This window comes from Carcharodon carcharias, chromosome X, assembly GCF_017639515.1.
Source record: "Carcharodon carcharias isolate sCarCar2 chromosome X, sCarCar2.pri, whole genome shotgun sequence".
In the NCBI taxonomy this organism is placed as follows: Eukaryota; Metazoa; Chordata; class Chondrichthyes; order Lamniformes; family Lamnidae; genus Carcharodon; species Carcharodon carcharias.
In genome coordinates this window covers 17,604,107-17,628,365 of record NC_054507.1, presented here as the reverse complement: position 1 = coordinate 17,628,365, position 24,259 = coordinate 17,604,107, and the positions used below count along the sequence as shown (strand labels likewise).

The 24,259-nt window shown below is 43.9% G+C and overlaps 1 protein-coding gene across 1 annotated transcript in view; it reads left to right on the top strand.

The window, feature by feature from the left end:
* The window catches only part of asic1b (acid-sensing (proton-gated) ion channel 1b), a 220,138-nt gene that overhangs the window by 99,857 nt on the left and 96,022 nt on the right, over window positions 1-24,259 (top strand). The gene's annotated exons all lie outside the window — the stretch shown is intronic.

Genomic DNA, 24,259 nt, shown 5'->3' with positions numbered 1-24,259 from the left:
TCCAATAACCTATCACCCCCTTGCTTACCAAGAATCTATCTACCTCTGCCTTAAAAATATTCAAAGACCCTGCTTCCACCACCTTATCAGGAAGAGAGTTCCAATGACTCACAACCTTCTGAGAGAAAAAATGTCACCTCATCTCTATTTTAAACAGTGACTCCTTGTTCTAGATTCTCCCACAAGAGGAAACATCCTCTCCACATCCACCCTGTCAAGACCCCTCAGGATATTATATGTTTCAATCAAGCCACCTCTTACTCTTCTAAACTCCAGCAGATACAAGCCTAACCTGTCCAACCTTTCCTCATAAGACAACCCACCCATTCCTGGTATTAGTACGGTAAACCTTCTCTGAACTGCTTCCAATGCATTTACATACTTCCTTAAAAAACGTGACTAATACTGTGCACAGTACTCCAAATATGGTCTTATTAGTGCCCTGTATAACTGAAACATAACCTCCCTACTTTTGTATTCAATTCCTCACAATAAATGATAACATTCTATTAGCTTTCCTAATTACTTGCTGAATAATTACTATATTTTGACCAACTTTCTTGGCAAAATTCCCTAACCTGGGTACACTCCACATCTTCCTTTTGTGTTTGCCCGATTTCTGGTTCTTTTTTTCTCAGAAGCTGGTAGGGAGTTAGTTCGATCTGACTCAGGTAGGTTTCTTCAAAATGACTTTATTTCCACTATACACATGATAAGACGCCAGGTAAGCACATCTCTCTTGTGTTCAGACTATTCTATCTTCTCTACTGGTCTCTAGCACATGACTGTAGATGTTACTGTTACATCGTGAAAACATCACTATCTCATTACCATAACTATTAACCCATTATGCTACAGGGAGCAGGTGAAATTGTGGGGAATGGTTAATTGGCCAAAATATACAAGTGCTTTGGGTAGTTGGCTTCAACCCACCAACTTCCAGGCTTCCTGAGGTCACAGTTAAACCTGCAAAGCCGGTTAAATCAGAGGTGCCCAGTCTCATTAATAGTAATAAATTCCAGCCCATCTCCTGGGAGCGGGTTGGTTTCTGGGTTTTACTCAGGCGGATACTGTGCTTGGAAAATGGCATGGTCTGGCAACTCTCTGTACTACAGCATCCTGCATTCTGAGCCTTGACCATTCACCTACATTCTTCTCAATAAATAGTATGTCTAAAGTACATGCTTTGTAGTGATTCTATTTCAGGGACATAATATGTAAATCAATAAAGATAAAAAAGGCATTTTTGTGAGGTATTTTATCAAGAGCACACAAGTACAGTGTGGTACAGTGTAAACTTGTTGACCCTGCAACTGCAGAGAATTACGTGATAAAGTTTGTGCAAATCAACCAGTCCCTTCATCAGGACCAGGCGCAGCATGAACAATACCAGCATTGGCTCTAAATTATCGCTGGAGGTAAGAACTCACTTTTACATTGCACTGTTCTAACTGCGCAAACACTCTGCATTGTGTCATTAATGTTGAGTGAGGGCAGTAAAAATGGTATCTTCTTCCTCAATGTTTTTATGCCAATTCAACCTCAGCTCCTGCCATTAGCTTTGGCTCTGTCCATTGCAGTGAGTGAAGCTGTGGCAAGATCGCCAATCATTTACTAGACAAGCTGGGCAGTATCATAATAATCGTCAGTAAATGAAGCTAGTGCTTGTGCACAGTCAGCTGAAGGTTACTTTATGTCAAACAGTGATACTTTGCACCATACATTTTCTTATTTTAATATAAATTAGTTGCATAACATTTTATTTTTTCATCTTTTTGGTGTCAGCTGTGACTCAGTGCTTGGCACTCTCACCCCTGAGACCAAAGGTCATGGATTCAATCCCCCTCCAGAGATTTGAGCACAGAATGGAGGCTGACACTCCCAGTGTAGTACTAAGGCAGTGTGGCACCGTCGGAGGTGCCATCTTTCAGATGAGGCATTAACCTGAGGCTCTGTCTGCCACCTCAAGTGGATGCAAAATATGCCATGGCACTATTTGGAAAAAGAGTAGGGGAGTTCTCCCTGCTGTCCTGACTAATATTTACCCCACAACCAACACAGATTATGTGGCTGTTATCACATTGCGCACAGCAAACTCCCACAAACATAAAAATTGGCTGCTGCATATCCTACAGTACAACAGTGACTACATTTCTAAAGTATTTCATTGGCTGAAAAGTGCTTTGGACATCATGAGGTCATGAAAGACACTGTATAAATGCGCAGAAACATAGGAAACATAGGCCAGAATCTTCCCTTCATTGGGTGGGCACAGTGGGCAGGCCTGGGAACAGCCGCAAAATGGACCGCCGCCCACAATCGGGCTCCAACCATGGTTTCACACTGGCTGGCCAATTAATGGCCAACCGGCACAGAGCTGCCCCAGGGAGCTGAAGATTTTTAACATGAGAAATAACGATGTTAAAAATAAAGGAAACATGTCCCCACATGTGACTCAGTCACATGAACAGGGACATAATAAAAATGATGTTTCAAAATTTTTATTTTTTATAATTTGTAAGGTTGGATGGACTGCGAAACATAGGATTAAGTTAGTTGATTAATGGCCTTAATAGGCCTCTTAATTGTTGGCGGGTGTGCTGCCGACTCTCGTGCGCATGCCAACCAAAATATCGTGCACTATTTTACTCCTGATCGGGTTGGGCACATGTGTGCCCGTGTGACATAAAATTCTGCCCATAAAAAACCTACAGCACAGAGTGAGGCCATTCAACGCATTGTGTCTGTGCCAGCTGAAAAAGAGGCTCACAGCAATGGATTATGTGACTTGGGATAGTGCAGATGTTTAGCTGATGCATGTTGACACTGGGAAAAGCCCCAGCAGAAGCTGAGACACTCACGTGCAGTGAGCTTACTGTGGTCAGCTTGGCAGTTAATGGAAGAGAGTTGCTGGAAGTAACAAGGCTATAATTGACATTGGCACAGCTTGGCCGTTCTCCAGGAACAATGGTCTGTAGAAGCTAAAAACAAAAAACTGCGGATGCTGGAAATCCAAAACAAAAACAGAAACAGAATTACACCTGGTTCTGTTGAAGGGTCATGAGGACTCGAAACGTCAACTCTTTTCTTCTCCGCCGATGCTGCCAGACCTGCTGAGTTTTTCCAGGTAATTCTGTGTCTGTAGAAGCTGTTTGGAACCTCCTGAACTTCGCCTACATCATCCTACTTAATGAAAAATGTCACTGCTCAGTATATAACCTGAGAGAAGCTTTCTTCTCTGTCGTGGATTCACATGATGCCCCTAGGTTGCCAAATAGCATCACACAGGACACTATTAATCTTGTTTTGTGTCTATTGCCTTTTGTACTCTTGTGTATTTTTCTCCTCAGCATAGAGAAACCGCTGGCACATTTCCCCCTGGCCCAACTCTCACAAACTCAATAAAGGCGATTTCTTTGTTGACTGGGTTGACTTGGTTGGCAAGAGCATTATTCCTACTTGTTAAAATCTCGCTGATTTTCAACAACCAGTTTTGTGTTCACAAATGTCACAATAGTGACAGTTCCTGGAACATCCACCATCTAGTGAATTCCCCTGAAGCCTGAAAGTTGAATGACTAAATATTGATTCCAACAACCTGCTTACCAGGCTGCAGTGATGCACTGGTCTTGAAATTATGCCATCTGAATATTACTATTAATATATTAGTATGAAATTTCTTTGTCTACTATTTTAATGCAGATATAAACTCATTTATTCTAAATTAGTTGCATTAATATAGTGGACAACGTAATTTCATAAAAACATATTAAGCATCAATAAACTAATATTCATAGTGCAATTTAACAACAAGGTCCGATTTTTTATTGATTAATCTTTGGTGAGAAATTGTGCCAACTTGATGACTAAATAAAAGATGAAGCCACCACTACAGTTGTATTACAGGATGAAGTTGGATAGTCCTTTAGCGCAAGCTTATTAACTTGTGCATAACTGAGCTATGGGAGCCCTGTGAGAGCTTACTTGACAAGTAATGGCCTGTTTGAATGGCTGAAAAGCTAGTCTTTGTAGCTGGTTTTTGGCCAATGAAGCCCCAATTGTTGAGCTTGCTTCCAAAGTTGATGGGAGCCACAAGAAAAAGCATAAGTGACTAAAATGCTCGCAAGTTAGTTTTGTTGGAGGGGCAGATATAGAGCAGCTAGATAGTTAGGTTAGATATTAAATAAAAAGTGAAATGAGCTAAAAGAAGAATGGGGGAAAAATCTACAGATACCAAAAGGAAAGTGGTTTTATGTATTTTTACCTATATAGTCCTCCTGTCATAGATAATTATCAGCCTTGGCTCAGTTGGTGGCACCCTTAGCTCTGAGTCTCTGGGTTCAAGTCTAACTCCAGGGCTTGAGCAAAAAAATCAAGGCTGACACTCAGTACCATACTGAAAGAGTGCTGCACTGTTGGGGTTGCCATCTTTTGGATGCAATGTTAAACTCAGGCCCCATCTGTACTCTCAGGTGAATGTAAAAGATCCTATGGCACTATTGTGAAGAAGACCAGGGCAGTTATCCACGGTGTCCTGGCTAATGCTTACCCCTCAATGAACATCACAAACACATTATCTGATCATTATCACGTTGCTGTTTGTGGGAGCTTGCTGTGTGCAAATTGGCTGTCACATTTCCTACATTATAACAGGGACGACACTTCAAAAAGTGCTTCATTGGCTGTAACTTAGTGCCATATAAATCCAAGGGTGGAATTTTAAGGCCCCTCCCACCAGCGGGATTTTCTGTCCCCACCGAAGTCAATGGACGGACTGGCTCACTGCATTTTACGGCCCTGCTCCCCGCTGCGATGGGGCTGTGAAATTCTGCCTCAAGTCCTTCTTTCTTTTCTAAGGGGAGCAGAAGTTGAAGGCATTCATTGGGAATGTTGAAGAGAAGGAGTTTTAGAGGCTCGAGAGAGAGGTCACAAGTGATTCTGGAAGACAGGACAGGGACATAGTGGTCGAAAACAAAGGAGCCTTCTGGGTGAAGTCTGAGGGAAACTTTCCTCTGGTAATTATTCAAAATGAAATTATAAACCTGTTAGGGAACACTTCTGTGATTTCACTGAGCATAGCAAACATAGGAAATGGTCCTGCTTTATTTACAATGTCACTAGCGTTAGCAATCAGGTGAAGTCTCTTCCCAGTGTTGTTTTAATATTGCCTGAAGGGTTTACTTAATATTCAGTTGTTTTCCTACATATTCTTTGCTTTCCTCTTCCCCAGCAGTTTGTCCTGATGCACTTGCCAACGGCGCTAACCTGGCTCATTCTCTCTACCTAACTTATTCTTGGGCTGTACACTGTTATGTGAATGGTAGAATGGAAGGAAACATACAGGATAATGAGGAAAGGTGGTAAACTGCCAGTGGCATTAGATTAACTAGAACCAGGCAGAAGTGTGTGAACCTTGAATCAGGTTAATTTGGCTGATGAAAGTTTGAGCAGCCACAGTGTTAGACCCAAAGAAAGGCTGCGAAAGAGGCGGGGATAAAATGGTTTCTTGGCCTAAAAAGTGCTCATCCTGATGCACTAGCTCTCCAATTGAGTAACTCCAGTGTTCTAGCCTCTGCCATTTTTGTCTGGTAGACCGTTCTAAATATGTATCTCTCTAATAAAGAAGTTATTCTGAATTTCTATATATTATTAAAAAGCTTGTATGTGTGGGCGTTTCCTGCTGAACTTGCTGCTGCCATGATATCTGGTCAAAATTTATTTATTGCCAGCATTTAGCATTGAAACTGCCCATAGATAAACATTCAGAATGGTTATGTAAACAGTTGCCTGTAATGATGTAATTGCAGACTCTGGTCAGTAGGTATTGCTCTTAGTGACTGTGGCATCCTGCATTAGAAAAATATGAATTGAAAAATATATTCATCAGCTGGCCAAGAGCAATGACCCAGGCATTTGACCAGCCTGCTCAAATGAACTCTTCTGCAATTTCTGTAAAGGTTCTGTGATTCTGCGATTCTTAAATTTGTGTTGCCTGGTTCTAATTTCCTACTTTACTTTGTAGTCATTATCCCAGTTACCATAAACACTAAGTACCCTGAAATGGGAGGGCACAAGTTCAATTTCTCCCCTCTCATTTAGCTCCTGATTTTAGTTGGCAATGGAGAAACAGTGATTGTCGGAAAGCCATGGGTCCCAACTTCCCTTTGTTGCCATGGACTTTTCCTGATGGCTGGGAAAGAATCTGTACAGGCTCCATCAAGTAGAAAACCATGGTCTGGTAAGCTGGTGGTTGGTGCTGGTGGTACCAATGTTTCTAACTGAATCAAAATCCTGGAACTCCCTCCCTCACAGCACTGTGGGTGTACCTACACCACATGGACTGCAGCAGTTCAAGAAGGCAGCTCACCACCACCTTCTCAAGGGCAACTAGGGATGGGCAGTAAATGCTGGCCCAGCCAGTGACACCCATGTCCTGTGAAAGAATTTTAAAAAACTGCCACCAGCCCAATGGGAGAGCCTGGGAAAAGCGACTCTGCTGTCCTTGCCCCTTTATGTTACAATTTGCAGATAGAGTCAGAGCTGCCAGCACATTGTGACAAGATCCAGAGGCGATATGAGGAGAAAAATATTTATGCAGCGAGTTGTTACAATCTGGAATGCATTACCGAAAGGGTGATAGAAGACTGAATGGTAATTTTCAAAAGTAAATAGGATAAATATTTGGAGGGGAAAAAATTGCTGGGTTATGGTGAAAGGGGTAGGAACTAATTGGATAGCTCTTTCAGAGAGCTGGCACACACAGTATAGGCTAAATTGCTTGCTTCTGTGTTGCATCATCCTGTAATTCCATATAAAGGTGTTAAATACTGATTAACTTCTTCCTTTTTTGACACTTTCAAAGGGAAGCAGTTTCTTTCTGCTCCACAATGACAGCTTGGCTATTTTTATTGTGCTTCTACCTGTGGCACCTTGTCATTGAGGACACAACCTTTTAGAAATTCTGTTAAATGTGTCGATTTAATTACTGATTGACCGACCAGCTAACTGACCAGAAATAGGTTCATTCCGAGTCAGTTAATCTCAGTTACCGAGATTAATCAAAACTACTTAGGCTCGAAGTCATTTGTCCTCACTAAGTGCTCCAAAAGGGGAAACGAAATGAACCATAACAAGGGATGTTGTCAATAGACTAATACAACATTCATCAACATCCGTCTTCATATTCTCAGTCCGTACTGTGGTATGCAGCCAGTAAACTTTGAAGCACTATGTCCACACAAGTACTTGAGGAAAGGGGACGATGGGAAATCAGTATTATCTGGTATCATTTTGTCTGAATTGTCTAAGTGTCACCAGAAGCTGCTGTTTCTCGGTTGGGGTGATGGGGGTTAGGGGGAATTATGGTCTTCTAGCGCAAGACAGCAGATGTGAGCATGCTGTGGTATAGAGGGGCATGGATATCTGTGATCCCTCCCAGGGTGAGCTGCTTGTCTTCGCCAGGCTTGCTCGCTGCCGACCCAATTAGAGAGGAGACTGAGAATAAGAACTGGGGGTTGAGTCACGGGGCCGGGGAGTGGTGAGGCAAAGTTTGGCATCACCTGTTCCTCAGGTGGTTGTGTCCTAATTACGGCCAGGCAATGTTGGGTGGGGAGTGGAGTGAGATCCTGAAGGAGTGAGTGACAAACACCAGGCAAGTAACCATCAAGGGGCTGTTAGGCAGCTGTCACAGAGTAACTTGGGCAGAGGCTTGGGAGCAGACTATCTAGCCATCTGGCCTCTCAGATTGGTAATGGTGTGCGGCGCAAGAGGATATGCAAAAGGAGGAGAAAAGGGCCACTATATAGGAAGAGAACATTTAAAATCAATACCTTTAATAAACTTTTGGTTAAGCCTTCAATAAGAGCCTGGTGTGGGATAGCCTCCAATAGCTCAATTGTCAGACACACTGTCTGATGCTCCTCCACACGAAGAGTGGAGGCCGAGGGTTTGAGAGGTGCTGTTGAAGAAGCCTTAGTGAATAATTGATGGAGATTGAAATCTGTGATTAGTCAATGCCATTATCATTGTACCAAGTGACTACTAGGATAATAGAGGGCGAACTGGATGGACCTTGGTCTTTTGTCATCTCATGGTTCCTATGATCCTATATCTGCAAAGCATAGGTGGCACTGCATTGTTCTATCTGAGTGGTCCTACTTGCAATGAGTGGCTGAAGTGACTCAAGCTGCACTGTTCACCCCAGATGTTGTGCATAATGGTCAGAGCTGTCGCCCTCATATGTCCAATCAAAAGGGCTGTGTGCAGAGGTGAAAAATTAAATGTACATTAACTATCTTGCACCACTGATGTCAGTCAATGCTAACATCACACTGTGCATGTCTGTCAGCAATCAGCAGGGGCTGATGAGATTGGAATACCAAGTGACTTTCACAGGCCATAATATAATGGGAGGCGAAAAACAAAGCTGCACAGTTTCACTCTGTGCTGTTTGGGCCCTGGAGTCCAGTCAGCAGTCTGATAATATTTGTCTGCAATTTGTGAAAGAAAAACACCAATGCAGAGCAAACAAGACACCATCCACCTCCAGTCTTCTCCCCAACTCTTCTCAAATCCCAATGAGTTTCACCAAGCCATCAACACAAAATGGACACTGAGCCAAAGGAGGAGATATTAGGAGTGGTGACAAAAAGCTCAGTCAAAGAGGTGGGTTTCAAGTAGGGCCATAGAGGAGCAGAGGGAGGTTTAAGGGAAAGAATTGCAGAGTGTGGCTTCTAGGTAGCTGAATTGGCACAGCCACCAGGGGTGAGGCAAAAGGAGGGGAACACAGTTCCCAGAACTAGATGAACAGAGTTTGGGAGGAGATTGTGGGATGTTAGAAATAGGGAGGGATGACACTAGAAGGGATTTAAGCACAAGGATGAGAATTTCAAATTGGAGGTATCGGGGGACTAGTAGGTCAGAGCTTATGATTGAGAGGGACTTGATGTAGGATGGGATTCAGACAGCAGAGGCTTAGCTGAGCTGACATTTATGGAGGCCAGTCAGGCGATCATTAGTAATGTCAGGGAGAAAGCATGCACATGAGTTTCAGCATCAGATGGGTTGAGGCACGGGTTGGAGATGGGTGATATTAAGAAGGTGAAAGTGGGCATCCTGCGAGATTGAGAGGACATTCTGATTCAGGACAGCTTCTAATCCACAATGAGCAGGCAGCACAAAGCCATCCGTTTTCAGCACCATTTTCTCTTTGCTAAGGTCAGTATGACCAGACATGGTGTGTATAACGCAACACATACATGGAAAATCGACACACTGGAAATTATCAGTGTACTAACCCAGAAGAGTGGCTCTGTAATGTTAGAATTGCTTGGAAGACATTTCTCTTGCTTAAACTTGCCCTTCATTTTAGGGTCTGGGGCTTGAGTTCAGTTGCAGATTTGGAAATTCTGTCTCATCCTCTGAAGGCACATCATCATTTTTCACATGTACGCTGACAACTCTCAGCTCTACCTCACCACCACTCTCTCGACTCCTCCATTCTCTAAATTATCAGACTGCTTATCCGACATCCAGTACTGATGAGCAGAAATTTCCTCCAATTAAATATTGGGAATACTGAAGCCATTGTTATCAGTCCCCACTCTAAACTCCATCCCCTAGATACATACCATCTATCCATCTTACTAGTCTGAGATTAAACAAGTCTATTTGCAACCTTGATGTTACATTTGATCCCAAGATGAGCTTCCAACCTCATATTCGTGTCATCACTAAGACTGCTTATTTCCACCTCTGTAACATTGTCTGTCTTCACCTCTGCCTCAGCTCATCTGCTGCTGGATCCCTCATTCAAGCCTTCGTTACCTCTAGACTTGACTATTCCAACCCACTCCTGACCGGTCTCCCATATTCTACTTTCTGTAAATTTGAGGTCATCCAAATCTCTGCTGCCCGTGTCTTACCTCGCACCACGTCCCATTCCCCTATCACCCCTGTGCTCATTGACTTACATTGGCTCCCAATCGAGCAACCTCTTGATTTTAAAATTCTCATCCTTATTTTCAAATCCCTCCAGGTCCTTATCCCTCCCCATCTCTGCATTCTCCTCCAGCCCCACAACCCTCTGAGATCTCTGTTCTCCTCTAATTCTAGCCTCTTGTGTGTTCCCAATCTCAACTGCTCCACCATTGGTAGCTGTGCCTTCAGTTGCCTTGGTCCTGAGCTCTGGAATCCCCTCCCTACACCTCTCCGCCTCTCTATTTCACTTTCCTCCTTTAAGACATTCCTTAAAAACCACCTCTTTGACCAAGTTTTTAGTCAGCTGACCTAATATCTCCTTATGTGACTTGGGGTTATACATTATTTTATTACAATGTTCCTGTGAAGCTCCTTGAGATGTTTCATTATGTTAAAAGTGCTATATAAATATAAATTGTTGTTGTCAGAGCAATGCCTTGTGGGAATTATGATCTTGTGGATAATGGAACTAGCCTAGACCAGAGGATCATACTTACTCGCATGTTCCAGCCAGAATCAGTCAGCTAGTCAGGTCTTGACCATAGACAATGAGCTACTGTTGATGATGCTGGGATCCTTATCAGTCATGTGATCCTTAGATTTATATTTATGGTCACTTTTAGATTACACCAGGACTACAGTAAACAGCAGAAGCTGAGACCCAGATCCAAGATTTCCCACATGCCATCCACCTGTAAAACAGAACAATGTGGAGGGCAGTAAGCATGGAGCTGTTAGCCTCCTAGCCCCATCCTGCTAACTGAGGTCATCGACACCTGCATTGGCATGTTAATGTTTGTGGGGCCAGGAACAGCAAGAGTACTCCTCTCGGCCCCACAAGGGAAGTGTAGGCCTTCCCTGCACAAATTCACTCCCCTTCCCCTCCCTCAAATGTTGACTGTCTTTGAATCTTCCCCTCCCCTGTCCTTGCAGTTATCCTGGCCCCACTGGTGGCCTCTGACCTGATTTTAGCCTCCTTCTGCCCGCTTCCCAGCCATTTTGGTTCAGGATGTTGGCCAACATTAATCTCTGGCCGTAAAAATTGACTTAGGCCCTCCTCACTGTCAGCCGTGGTACCCTCACCTCAGAGTCAGAAGGTTGTGGGTTTAAGCCACTTCCAGAGACTTGAGCACAAAAATCTAGGCTAATGGTGCAGTACTGAGGGAGTGCTGCACTGTTGGAGGTGATGTCTTTTGGATGAGATGTCTGCCCTCTCAAGTCGATGTCAAAGATCCCATAGCACTATTTCGAAGAAGAACAGGGAATTTTGGGCCAATGTTTATCCCTCAATTAATATCACAAAAAAAAACAGATTATCTGGTCATCATCACATTGCTGTTTGTGGGAGCTTGCTGTATGCAAATTGGCTTTCGTGTTTCCTACATTACAACAGTAACTTCACTTCAAAAGTACTTCATTGGCTGTAAAGCACTTTGGGACAGCCTGAGGCTGTGAAAGGTGTGATAACTAAGGTCTTCCTTTCGCTGCCACTCCCAGACAGGCCCACCCTTCAGTAGCCTGGTTCCCCAACTGGCGTAAAATTGCCCCCAAACTCACCTCCCATGTCATAGTGTGGTACAACATCCCTCTATACGTTACTTGGGATTAATTCTTAAATGGTTTAAAGATGAGTCGACAAAGTGCCAAGTCTGAGTGGAACTCACAGTAGAAGGAGCAGAGTGTAACTTTAAATATTTACTGTGTAAGCAGCAGCGTTTATCTTGCTCTGAATGCATTGATTTTTATGTCACCTTCAAAGTGACGCATATTGGCAAATGGAATTTTCCCTGCATAATGGTCATGAATTGCTCAGTTAAATGGCTACATGCTTTGAGGTAATCTGGTCTTCAGAGCTGAAAAGAAGGGAGATAACAATTATTGAATGCTTCATGTTTAGTGCTGCTTAGCAAAGAGATAATTACATGAAGATTGAAGTTGTACTTGATCTCTGAATTACAGATGCTTGGCCCATCTCATCCCTCCTGGTATCTGGAGAGCAAAAGCTTGAGGTTTATGCTTATCAAGGTGGGCGTTGGATCGGGATGTGCACAGGGACAGCCCAGAGGACATAGAAGTGCCTCATGTGCAGCGGTAATTTACATTAAAGCACTCCCGATAGGCAGCTCCCCAATTGGGAGAGCAGGAAATCCAATGAGGCAGCCGCTGCTTAAAGATCACAGCAGCACCATAAAGATTCACAGCAGCACCATAAAGGCTCGTGACAACACCTTAGAGACTCACAGCAGCACTTTGAAGGTTATGGCAGCACCATAAAGGCTCATGGCAGCACCATAAAGACTTGCGGCAGCACCATAAAGACTCGCAGCAGCACCTTAAAGGTTCATGGCAGCACCATAAAGACTTTGGCAGCACTTTGAAGAATCGCAGCAGCACCTTAAAGGCTCATGGCAGCACTATGAAGGCTCGTGGCAGCACCATAAAGGCTCGTGTCAGCACCTTAAAGGCTCGAGGCAGCACCATAAAGACTCGTGTCAGCACCATAAAGACTCACAGCAGCACCATAAAGGCTCGTGTCAGCACCGTAAAGGCTCATGGCAGCTCCATAAAAGCTCATGGCAGCACCGTAAAGGCTCGTGTCAGCACCATAAAGACTCACAGCAGCACCTTAAAGGCTTGTAGCAGCACCATAAAGACTTGTGTCAGCACCATAAAGGCTCGTGGCAGCACCATAAAGACTTGTGGCAGCACCATAAAGGCTTGTGGCAGCACCGTAAAGGCTCGTGGCAGCACCATAAAGACTCACGGCAGCACCATAAAGGCTTGTGGCAGCACCAAAAAGGCTCGTGGCAGCACCATAAAGACTCGTGGCAGCACCATAAAGGCTTGTGGCAGCACTATGAAGGCTTGTGGCAGCACCATAAAGGCTCGTGTCAGCACCTTAAAGGCTCGAGGCAGCACCATAAAGACTTGTGGCAGCACCATAAAGACTCGTGTCAGCACCATAAAGACTCATGGCAGCACCGTAAAGGCTCATGGCAGCACCTTAAAGGCTCGTGGCAGCACCATAAAGACTCATGGCAGCACCTTAAAGGCTCATGGCAGCACCTTAAAGACTTTGGCAGCACTTTGAAGAATCGCAGCAGCACCTTAAAGGCTCGTGGCAGCACCTTAAAGGCTTGTGTCAGCACCATAAAGACTCATGGCAGCACCTTAAAGGCTCATGGCAGCACGTTAAAGACTTGCGGCAGCACTTTTTAGGCCCATAGCAGCACCTTAAAGGAGAGTTTTTTGTCATGATCACTAGCAACCAGTCTGTGGCACCAATAAATAGCATCTATCAGTGATGCTTATAGTGGATCCTTGCAGGCTCTGGACTGCACTATTCGCTCAAGAAACCGGATGGACTAGTGCTTCCATCAGATCACAAAGCTCTTCCACTTTGGTCTGCTGCACATTAGTGGTGAGTCTCAGCTCCACAGCAGAGGCAGTCATTCAACGGGAGTGTCCTCTCTTGGGATGGCTAGGCGTCTGGATGCTCATCAACCCCTCAACCAGTGCTCCCCCTGGGTCTGAAAGCCAGCTGGCCCAGACTGCCCTGCCCAGAAGCTGGGCCGTCTCAGGCCCAAGCTCATGGAGATCACCAACTACGAAAACATCATGAGCCCTTGACTGAGTCACAACATCCATCCACCTCCCAAGTTCCATCCGCTGGAGGAGCATCTCATAGGAGTAGTAGGGTCAGCACAAGATCACATATAACAGGCTTCATGTCAGGGTGATAATTACTGTAAGGTATTTGTGTAAGGCTTTTGAAATATTAGTGTCTGGAGTATTTCTGTAGTAACTCATGACCTTGCAGTAGCATGAATAACGGTGTTGGTCTTTGGGCAGATGCAGTTTATTTGAAGGTGGAACAATTGGAGGAAATGTTGGACATGACCGTTAATGCAGCAGGGGGGTGCAAGTTTGCTTGCCATACTGTCTCCGCTGGTATTTTACCAGCAGTGGGGTAGGTGGCAGGTGACCCGCCAGCCCTTGGGTCAGTTGAGACCTTTAGGTGGCCAATGTTCACTTAAGGGCCTCCTCCTGCCACAGTTGGTATTTTCCTGGTGGTGGGGAGGGCCCTCCTGGTCGGGCACCTTGTGCCCTACAGAGGGACCCTCCCCAGCTGAAAGGGCGTCTCTGCTTGAACCTCCCCGGCCTCCTGATCACTGCCGCTCCCACAACCACCGCCCCCAACACTTCCTTCCCCCCAACTCCTTCCCCAACAGGGCCTGCCTGACTGACCCTGGCAAGGTCATCCACTTACCTTGAACTCCGACCTCTAGCGATGATCCTGCTCGCAGACTGACTGCAGTCCCAGCTGTAGCCACCGCTGCTGGGACTGGAGAGCTACTGGCCATTTGATTGGCCAGCAGCTCTTAGAGGCAGGATAGCCTGTGTCCAATGGGTGGAAGCTGCCACCTCAAGCAATTAATTGCCTGAGCCACGCAAAATAGCATTGTGGCTTCCGGGGCTGGCAGAGATGGGCTCACACCCAATTTTCCAGACAGCTGTTTGGCACTGGGAAGATGCTTTAGCATTGAGCAGTCCCATGATGAAGCTGCACAACCACACTGTGATTTGTTTGAAAAATGGCAGAGCATTTGTAAGGAAGATTGATGGGAGTGAGGTGAAGTGAGGATGAAGACTGCAGCTGGCAATGGAGTTTAGCACCTTATAGTTCGGCAGTGACTGGTAAGGGTCTGTGACAAGACATCATGCTACAGAGGTCATTAATGCATATCAGAGCCTGTGACAGGAATAAATGAGGCTGAATTCTATTTTTGCCACAGCCTCAATCCAGCCTTCCTTCTCTTTCTCCTAAAAATAATAGTCCTGTGCACATAATTTTTGTTTCATTCCTGCACTAAGTTGTCAGCCGCACTCGGTGAGATGCTCCAAGCTGCTTTTGCCTCATGATGGTTGTACATCACTAACCCATTATTTTAATTGGAGGACAGAAAAAGACCATTGTCTATTCCAGTGGTTTCTGCAACCTCAAAAATCCAAGTGCTGGTGAGCCCTTGTAACTCAGGTAACTCAAAATACTTCTTTTGACAGATTGGGTGCATCATCCTGCCCGCCCTCCCTATTTGCTCATTGGGTTGCCAACTGTGATTAAATGTATTCCTGGAGATTTCATCACATGACTTGCCCCCACACTCTAGCCATTAGTCGGCCAAAACATCCATCTTTGTGACGTATGGCCTTCCTACATCAAGACATCAAGATCACGTGGGACAGGTTGGAAGGGTCAGTAAGTCTTTTCCTGCCCACCGTTCTCCATATGTTTTGGAGCATCAATTTTTGGTTGAGATGTTAAACCAAGGCCCCATCTGCCCTCAGAATGTGGAAGTGTAGGGACAATAATGCGAAGATTGTCATCCTTGGCACGTATTGGACATCTTATCAAGATTTAAATCTTGGAATTCTCACCATTTCTACAGTTGGGAATGGGAATACTGAACTGCTGAGAAATTTTAAAATCACTTTCTACTCTCGATTAAAGGTCTAAATTGTGCCTTGCAGGAGTAAGGTGATGCACAGTGATCCAGACTGCTCCAAATGCTTTACACTCAGGATCAGTACAACACGGTTGGCTGGTTAGCTCAGTTGGCTAGATGATGTGTGGTTCAGAATAATACCAACAATGAAGTGTTCAATTCCTGGCCTGGCTGAGGTCAACTTGAGACCTGCCTCCTTGCCTGCCCTGTGCTTGCTGAGTAGTGGTGCCCCTCAAATAATACAAGCAGTTGTCTCTCTTTAATAGAGAGCGATGCCTCTGGTGTCTCATGGACTATGCTAGTTACCTACCTCAGTACAACAGGGAGATGGTGCTTTGCTTTCAAATATTTCCTCCTTTCCTATATTGGGGTTCAAGCCCATGGCTGTTGTTACCCCCATAGTGAATGGCTCAGTTGATCATTTCATTATGTGAGCATCAACAGGCTATTTTACCATGAAGGGCATCACAGCCGAGTCCAACACCCCCACACCCCCAACACTTATTCTCGGACCAACTCCAGATGTGCACACTTTTTAGCAAGGGCCATGTAAACAGAATGCGGGAATTGGAAGCCTGAGGCTAAGTGTTTGCCCCAGCTATTGCTCAGACTGAGCTCAACGCAAGCTGGGCATTGGATCTGGCAATGTGGCTTAGTGCAGCATATTAGTAGGGCGTTCAGGGACCCTGAGAGGAAATCTTATTAGTCTGGATTGGATTCAAACCTGCACCCCACCCCCTAAAAAAGGACAGCATTCTATTTCACTGCCTCAAAGGCCCTTTTTGTTTCATTTTTAAATTCAGTACTGCAGCCTTTGAAATGGGCAAGTGCTCAACAAATGATCTGTGTGTGTGCTTTCAAAATAGCAAGGCATTCAGCGATCAGAGGCTCAGTGTGGGCTTCAGTTAGATTATGATAAATGCGGATTTCGCATTTTGCCAAGAGATGTTCTTCTTGGATCAGGAGATCTGCAGAAAATGAACAACTTGCAGTTTTAATTTGGCTTATTTAATCACTCATCCTGTGACTGAATCTGCATTCAGATAAAAAAAAACACCACAGAAGAGTCTCCCCAAATAACAGGCTACAGAAACAACTCTTTGGCATGGACTTGGTGTTGTCTGGTGCTAATTGACAATATTACTCCTGCTATTTGGGTAAAAATGATAAGATCATAAATGAATTGGGATGGCCAAAATAGATAGAAAAATGATCAAATCAGAAAAGCAGCGAACTGGTAGAGGTGGTCTTCTGAGCGTGGAGCTCAGATGCATTTTGGGGTAGTATGAGGAGATTTTAGTTGACACCTGCAGTACCTGGCAACGGAGTTCCTGGTGGTGAGAGTGCATACAAAAAATATTCTGTTTTTTCTAATTTGGGTGATTTTCATGTCCCACGCCAGCCATCTCATGGCCTAGCTAAGCAAGGCTGACAACTTAGTGCCAACTTGCAGTGAAGTACAGGCCCTAAATTATGGGGCTTGCGTCCACAAGAAAGTAAGCTGAGAATCATTTTATTTAAGACCTTCACAGGTCAGCCAGTAGTGCAGCCTCTCACCCCATCAGAATGGGACTGGATTCAAGCCCAAGGCCCCGAGGCGAATGGATAGTGCTCTAACCCACTGCAAAACCCAAGCTCCTGGCGATTCCTTCCAAATATTTTGTTGAACTGTAATTATTTTTGACAACGTTATCCAGTCCTGTTATTAGGAGGTATCATTCTATTTAAAAAATTACATATTTTAGGTTCCATGAACATTATCATGGCATTTATTAAAGTGCCATTTATTTCAGATTCCTAATTAGTCTTTCAATTATGCAGTGTTAAATGAAATGAGAAAATGCGAAAGCTTGGCCAATTACATTGATTTTTGGGGGGAATGTTATGTCCAGTTGGGTTAAAAAGTTAAGAGCAGCATCTATTTCACTTAAAAAGTCAGGATATCTGCATGCCATTCTTTTTTCAAACCTTTGCCCTTATTTTTAATGTAAATGCTCTCCCATTTAAACCCCAGTGCGCTGGACACCATTCCCTGACAGAGGAAAAAATAGATATCTCGCTTCTAGTTACCTACCACTCACTACTAAAAGCTCTGGAGAGGCCTGAAAGTTACTCCTCTCCAATTGTATGGGACTCCTGACCTTCTCTCTCCAGAGAAAATACACAGTGGTGAAAATAGCAAGAAAGGGGAATGTCCTCACTGCTGGAAAATAGGCCAATATATTAAAATGCTTACCTCCTCATTATGGTTTAAGGGGCAAAGATATTGGCGTGGGTGTCAGCCATGACTCAGTGGGTAACATTCTTGTCTTTGAGTCAAAAAGTTGTGGGTTTAAGTCCCACTCCAGAGGCATGAACACAAAATTCAGGCTGATGCTCCATCGCAGTGCTGAGGGAATGATGCATTGCTGGAGGTGCCATCTTTTAGATGATGCCCAGTTTTCCCTCTCAGGTGGCACTATTTCCAAGAAGCACAGGGGAGTTCTTCTCCAGTGTTCTGGCCCCATATGTATCCCTCAACCAACATAATGAAAAACAGATTACCTGGTCAGGATCTTATTGTGGGATCTTGCTGTGCATAAGTTGGCTGCTGTGTTTTCTGCATTTAGCACGCCATCAGAATTATTGACAGTTTTTATACTTGGATAAGGTAGTTGGATTTAGTGTGAATAGTATTCGGAGAGAACCAACAATCTGTGGGGAACTAAACGAACTCACCAAGTGCCTATAGAGGGAGTCAAGAATCTATATTCTATTCTTTAACAGATTCTGCTAAACACCAGTATTTACCTTTCTTTGCTGAAATTCCCGAATTGAGTGCGTACAGGTGCAATTTGCAGCGACATACACAAAAGCAAATCTCTTTTTGCAGTAACTGGTATCAGGCGGAGGAGACATCAATGATGAGAATATATGATGATGGGATATTCTCAGGGATTTTTTTTATTCATTCATGGGATGCAAGCTTCCCTGCCAAGGCCAGCATTTACTGCCCATCCCTAATTGTCCTTGAGAAGGTGGTGGTGAGCTGCCTTCTTGATTACAAATGGCTTGCTAGGCCATACTAAAGGGCAGTTCAGAGTCTACATTGCTGTGGATCTAGAGTCACGTGTAGGCCAGACCTGGTAAGGATAGCAGATTTCCTTCCCTGAAGGACATTAGTGAACCCGATGAGTTTTTACAACAACCCATATTTACAAGTAGTCATGATTACTAATACTAGATTTTTATTCCAGGTTTATTTTATTAATTGAATTTAAATTCCTCAGCTGCTGTAGTGGCAGCTCCACAGATCATTAGTCCATGCCCTGGATCATTAGCCCCGAACCATAACCACTGTGCTACCGTACCCAAAACATGTGGACCCTTATTGGCCATTTTAAGATTTGCACCTGCAAGGGATGGATCTGTTCAGGGTTTATTTTAATTTGAAAACAAACAGATGTCTACATGTGGAACAATGCACCTGGGGGTTGAGTTGGGCACTTTCCCTGAGATGTTTTTCAAATGCGGTACCCTGACCCCCTGAATTGCTCTTGGACAGCTTATGAACACATACTTTGCAGCGGGCAAGCTGACAATGTATTGTCAGCATCTTTAATCCATCTACTTAAGATAATGGACAAAGTATATTCTTTAATTAATCCAAGGAAGCTTTAGTATAATCATGTCCCTTGCTGAAATCCACAAGGATAAGACAAATGGAGGAGAAACCAATTTTACTTGTCCACACACACACACACACTCAAAGATCTCAGATGTCATCTTCAGAGTCAGCTTATTTCAGACAGGACAGCGGTTGGCGTTCCATGAAACTGCTGCAGGCTCTCGTTTAAAGAAATATCAGCCAGATTCCTGCTGGACAATAGGAATTGCTCAGTGAAAACAAAATCCTTGGGTATACATATGATACAACAGTACTGGAGTTGTTAGCCAACCAATGCCATCAGCTCTATCAATTAGTCTGCAACAGCCTCAGACATGGGGCAAGGAAAACTCCCAGTGGTGGAGAGCATTGGGAACCATAGGTCCAAAGTCACCTGTTCCTCCCAAGCATGGTTTACTCCCCGCACGTCATGTCTCAAATTACTCATATACTGTATCCCATAATGGTATTTTCTGAACAAATTCTATCTAATTCACATTTGAAGTAATCAATACTAACTGCTTCCACCATTTCCCTGAGGAATTTGTTTCATGAATTGCCCAGTCGCTCACTGAAATATTATTACCACGGTTATGTTTCAAATTTACTGCATCCACACACCATGTGCCCTGGTTTAATGGTTCTGGACAAGGTGAAACAGCTTGTCATGGTCCATGTTATTTAGTACCTACAGCATCCTAAAAAGCAGCAATTATTTCGTCTCTCAACTTTCTCTTATCCAGTGAAAATATGCTCAGTTTACATAATAGCTCCTCACAACCCAATCCTTCCCTCCCCTCAATCATTCTGGTTGCTCCTCTCTGTATCCTTTCAACAGGAAATGGACTGAGAAGAAGGTGAGGTTTGGCATTGATTCCCATCCAGTAGAAAAATCTCACTGCCCTAGGCTGGCACATAAAGAGTGCTATCTGGATAGGCTAGGAGGTAGGACAGGATGGGGGGATAAGGGAGCTAGCATCCTTGGAACAATACCATCACAAGAGTCAGGGCATTTAGAGAGGAGGAGTAATTCTGAGGAGAAAAAAAAGCAGGTTAATCACATTGTTACTTATCATAAAGGTTTTGGGCATTTTCTCAAGATCGGAAGGAGTTGATTTTGATGTTAAAACTAACCTGTGCCAAAGTAAGTGCCACTTAATGAGGAAAAACTTTTCAACTCAACAGCACTGTCCACTTTCTCAACAGGTGCTGCTCTATAATGTGTTGTCCAATAATCAGGACTGGGCTAACATCAAGGAGCCAGGACTAACGTGATGGGCCAAATGGTCTCCTGTGCTTTTAAAGTGTATGATTTAACCGTTTTGCTTGCATTCCACTGCTAATTTGCAGCACAATGTGCACGTCTCTCAAATATACTTTTCTAATGCTCTGTTTCCCTCTTATTCGAGGGCATGTGAAGCTGGCAGTATAACTCGTTGCTTTTAGCCTGCACCACACTACAAATTGGCATGGTGTAAAGGTGACATAGTTCTCCTCCATTTTTGTTTCTGCAGAGATTGTAATGGGTAAGACCAGTTTCCATGCTTGTGATATTGGGTTGGGCAAAAACATTCCTAAACTGTTTTAGCAAGCAGTCGGTGTGCGTCATTAGAGCCCACTGCACCTTTAAAGACTGTGCAATTAGGGGCCTGTCACTTTAGTTCCTGTATTTTAAACAATGGGATAATTAAATGTTTGAGATAGATTAACAAGAGTGCTCATTACATGCACAGCTGCCAGCAAGGTTGCGAGGGTGATGCATTAATATCAAAAGTGCTGTCAATCCCCTTTTAAAGCATCTTTGACTGATAATCTGGGATGAGGTCTGACATTTGGTTTTATTTATCATTTAAGTGGAATAATTTGTAGTGAAACGCCAGGGCATGTCAGCCCAATGGAATGCAGCAAGTGTGCCCAGCTTTTGAAAGTTCATTTCTCTTCTGGCCGAGACCATAATTGCATTTCATCTTGTACCTTGTCCCCTAGGTACAGGGACTGGCAGACATCTTGAGTATGTCAGATTTAATTTGCTCGGGCAAGAACTGCCTCTCAATGATCTACTTATCATGCAAAACGAGTGAGATTTCAATTAATTTGGTCTGTACGTTGGCCATCCACCAGTCTACAAGGATTTCAGTGTATGCCCATTTGGACCGGAAACTTGAAATGACTGCACTATGGCAATGCCTTGATTTCAAAATTATCATCATCATTTTCAAATCCCTCCCTGACCGCCCCACCTCCGCCCTATTCTGTAACTGCCACCAGTCCACAACCCTTTGAGATATCTGCACTCCTCCAATTCTGGTTTCTTGTGAACCCCCGATTTTCATCACTCCATGATTGGCAGCCGTGCCTTCAGCCACCGAGACGCCAAGCTCTGGGATTGCCTCTCAAAACCTCTCCGACTCTCCACCTCTCTCTCCTCCTTTAGTACGCACCTAAAGACCTACCTCTTTGACCAAGCATTTGGGCATCTGTCCTAATATCTTTTCACATGTCAAATTTTGTTTGATAATTGCTCCTGTAAAGCACTTTTGAATGTTTTATTACATGAAAGATGCTATATAAATGCAGGTTGTTGTTGTTGTTGATATCAGTTAGCAAAGGTGAATATAGGAAAGCATTACAGGCTATCAATCATTCACTGTAATTCACCTAGAAACGTAAAGCTGTGAAACTGTTCATAACAAGGCTAGTCGTGTATTTTGACCATATCTCAACATCATTTATAGCTTGAAACAAGTTAGTCCAGCCCATATAGATCATTGGAATATTGGGGTGAATGCAGTGGTCACAGCAAATACATTACAGGAAAGTAAATGTATATCCCTGTGACTTTCCATCAATGAATTTTAACAAGCGAACCTTCAAAGGCTGTGAATGCTTGTGATTTGCTACAACAAACTTCCTACATTTTGAGGGAGTCCCAAGGGGTCCTCGTGGCTATTATACAATCTGAAAATTCTATCATTACACCTGCAATTCTGACAGACATCCAAGCATCATTTGGGTAGAAATTGGTACATGTTGTACCCATTTTAGGGCATTCCAGTGGGCACAAAGCATGCCAATCTGTGCAGGCATTGGTGCCACTGCTAAATTCGTGGGGACCATTTTTGCAGGTGTCCAGAGCGGCGTCTAAAACTGACACTGGACTCTTCAGCAACATGGGGGTCTAGGACCTGTTGAAGTACCCCTCCATAAAATTTGTCACCAATGAGCAGGACAGGAGTCGGGCCTGTCTGCTTAGGATTCTTCAGTAGCCCCCTGCTGGAAGTAAGTTTTAAAGATTGTTTTTTAACTGTTCTGTGGAGCCAAGTGGTCCTCACTGACTCCAGAGTCCTGACAATTCCACTGAGTCTAGGCCCAAAAATTGACCCAGGCTTATTTCTTCCCCAGTTTCTGGAGTAACAGCACTTTCTAGATCACTGCTGTCCTTTGGAAGTTTTAGAACAAGGTGGAGGCAACCGCCACGCAAGAATGTTTGAAAACCATTGCATAAGTGGAAGAGGGGACTCTGGAAGCCATGCCTTACTAGACCAGTCTAAACTACAGCAAATGCAGTCACAAACTTATTCTTGCTGGCAGTGTACTGGCCTTTCCCTGTCAAGCCTTTCATGATTTCCCCATCAGCTCAAACTTTCCACAGGCTCAAGTAAAAATTGTCAGTCCAGTGACAACAGCATTGAATGGAGAGAAAAGTGACATAATGTAAGATAGCAAAAAGCACCACTCAGATTTACAGTAACTTTTTCTCGGCAGGGCCTTCCTGGTGAAACTAAGTATATTTAAGTATCCAATTTTGAGCTATTCATGCAGCATTCTTTGGATTGATTGCCTGTCTAGCCAGCAGAAAATGTACATTAGGAATTTTTTTAATGCTCGTAGTGAGGGATGTTCATGCTTTGAAGGCTGGAGAAGTTGATAAGCTCAGGTAATCTGGTCGTTTAGATGGATCTAGGCGTGGATGACTTGCAGAGACAGTGATGATATCACTCCTTAAATCATGTATGCTCTCATCTAGAAAACTAGCTGGTGAAGAATGAAACTGGAGCCAATAATTACACACTTTCATATTTATTTATAGAGTTACATGTTACAAGCATATACCTCCTAACCCAACAACCACAGTTTTAGCCTGAGGCTCAAGTGAAACCCCAGTTAATGCCCACCATCTGCATACAATTAAACACAATTAATGTACGACTAACAATATATGGGATTGTGTTGACATGAATCAGATTCAGTTGATAGTAGTCACTGGCTTAGGCACTTGAAATATGGTATAAGTATGATTGTTAGAGATTGCAAGGATATAGTTAGCACAGTTGGCAGCAGTGGTTTTCTTTTTGGTTGAAGGACCTTTTTTCAAATGGATTTGTAATCACAGACCCCCATCTAACTTATAATATTATATAATGCTCATCATATGAACGCGTTGTATGTGAAGTGTTTTCTGAATCCTTTAAAGAAAACAGGTATATACTTACAGATATGAGTGAGATTGGTGTGTCTAAATCTCACTGCAAAGTCAGTCCTATCCTTGGCAGGAGCCCAGGCCTTGCAGGAGCCTGGAGAAAGCACTCGGGGAGCAGCAAGGAAAGAGCAGGAGCACTGTGGGGGCACACTAAAATAAGAATGGGAGCCTGGGGTGGGGGAGCAAAACCCAGAGAGATTAGGTGCACAGAAAGAGCAGGAGTCCAGTGGGGAGCAGAAGAATGGGGTGGGGGAACAGGATACCTCCGGTTGGCAGTCCCTCGCTTACTCTGGATCACACACTCTCGACAGTCATCAACATTGCCCACCCGTGAGCCAGCTCTGTATCGTGGACCCCCTGGATGGTCTTTGCAGACCTCCCTGGGATCAGGGGTTCCAGTTTGAGAACCATTGGTCTACAGCAACCATGACAGAACAGTTTAGTTATGATAACCAGCCACAAAGGTCTATATGGCATTAATACAAATGACACAGTACATGGACAAAGAGATAGTTTGTGGAGAGATTACCAGGATAGTAATGATAGCACCATAACCCTCAAGAGTGCTGTCATCACATTATCTGAATCCCAAGATTGGATTCCTGTATTTATCTCCCTAATGTTAACCCCAAACAATATCATAAGACC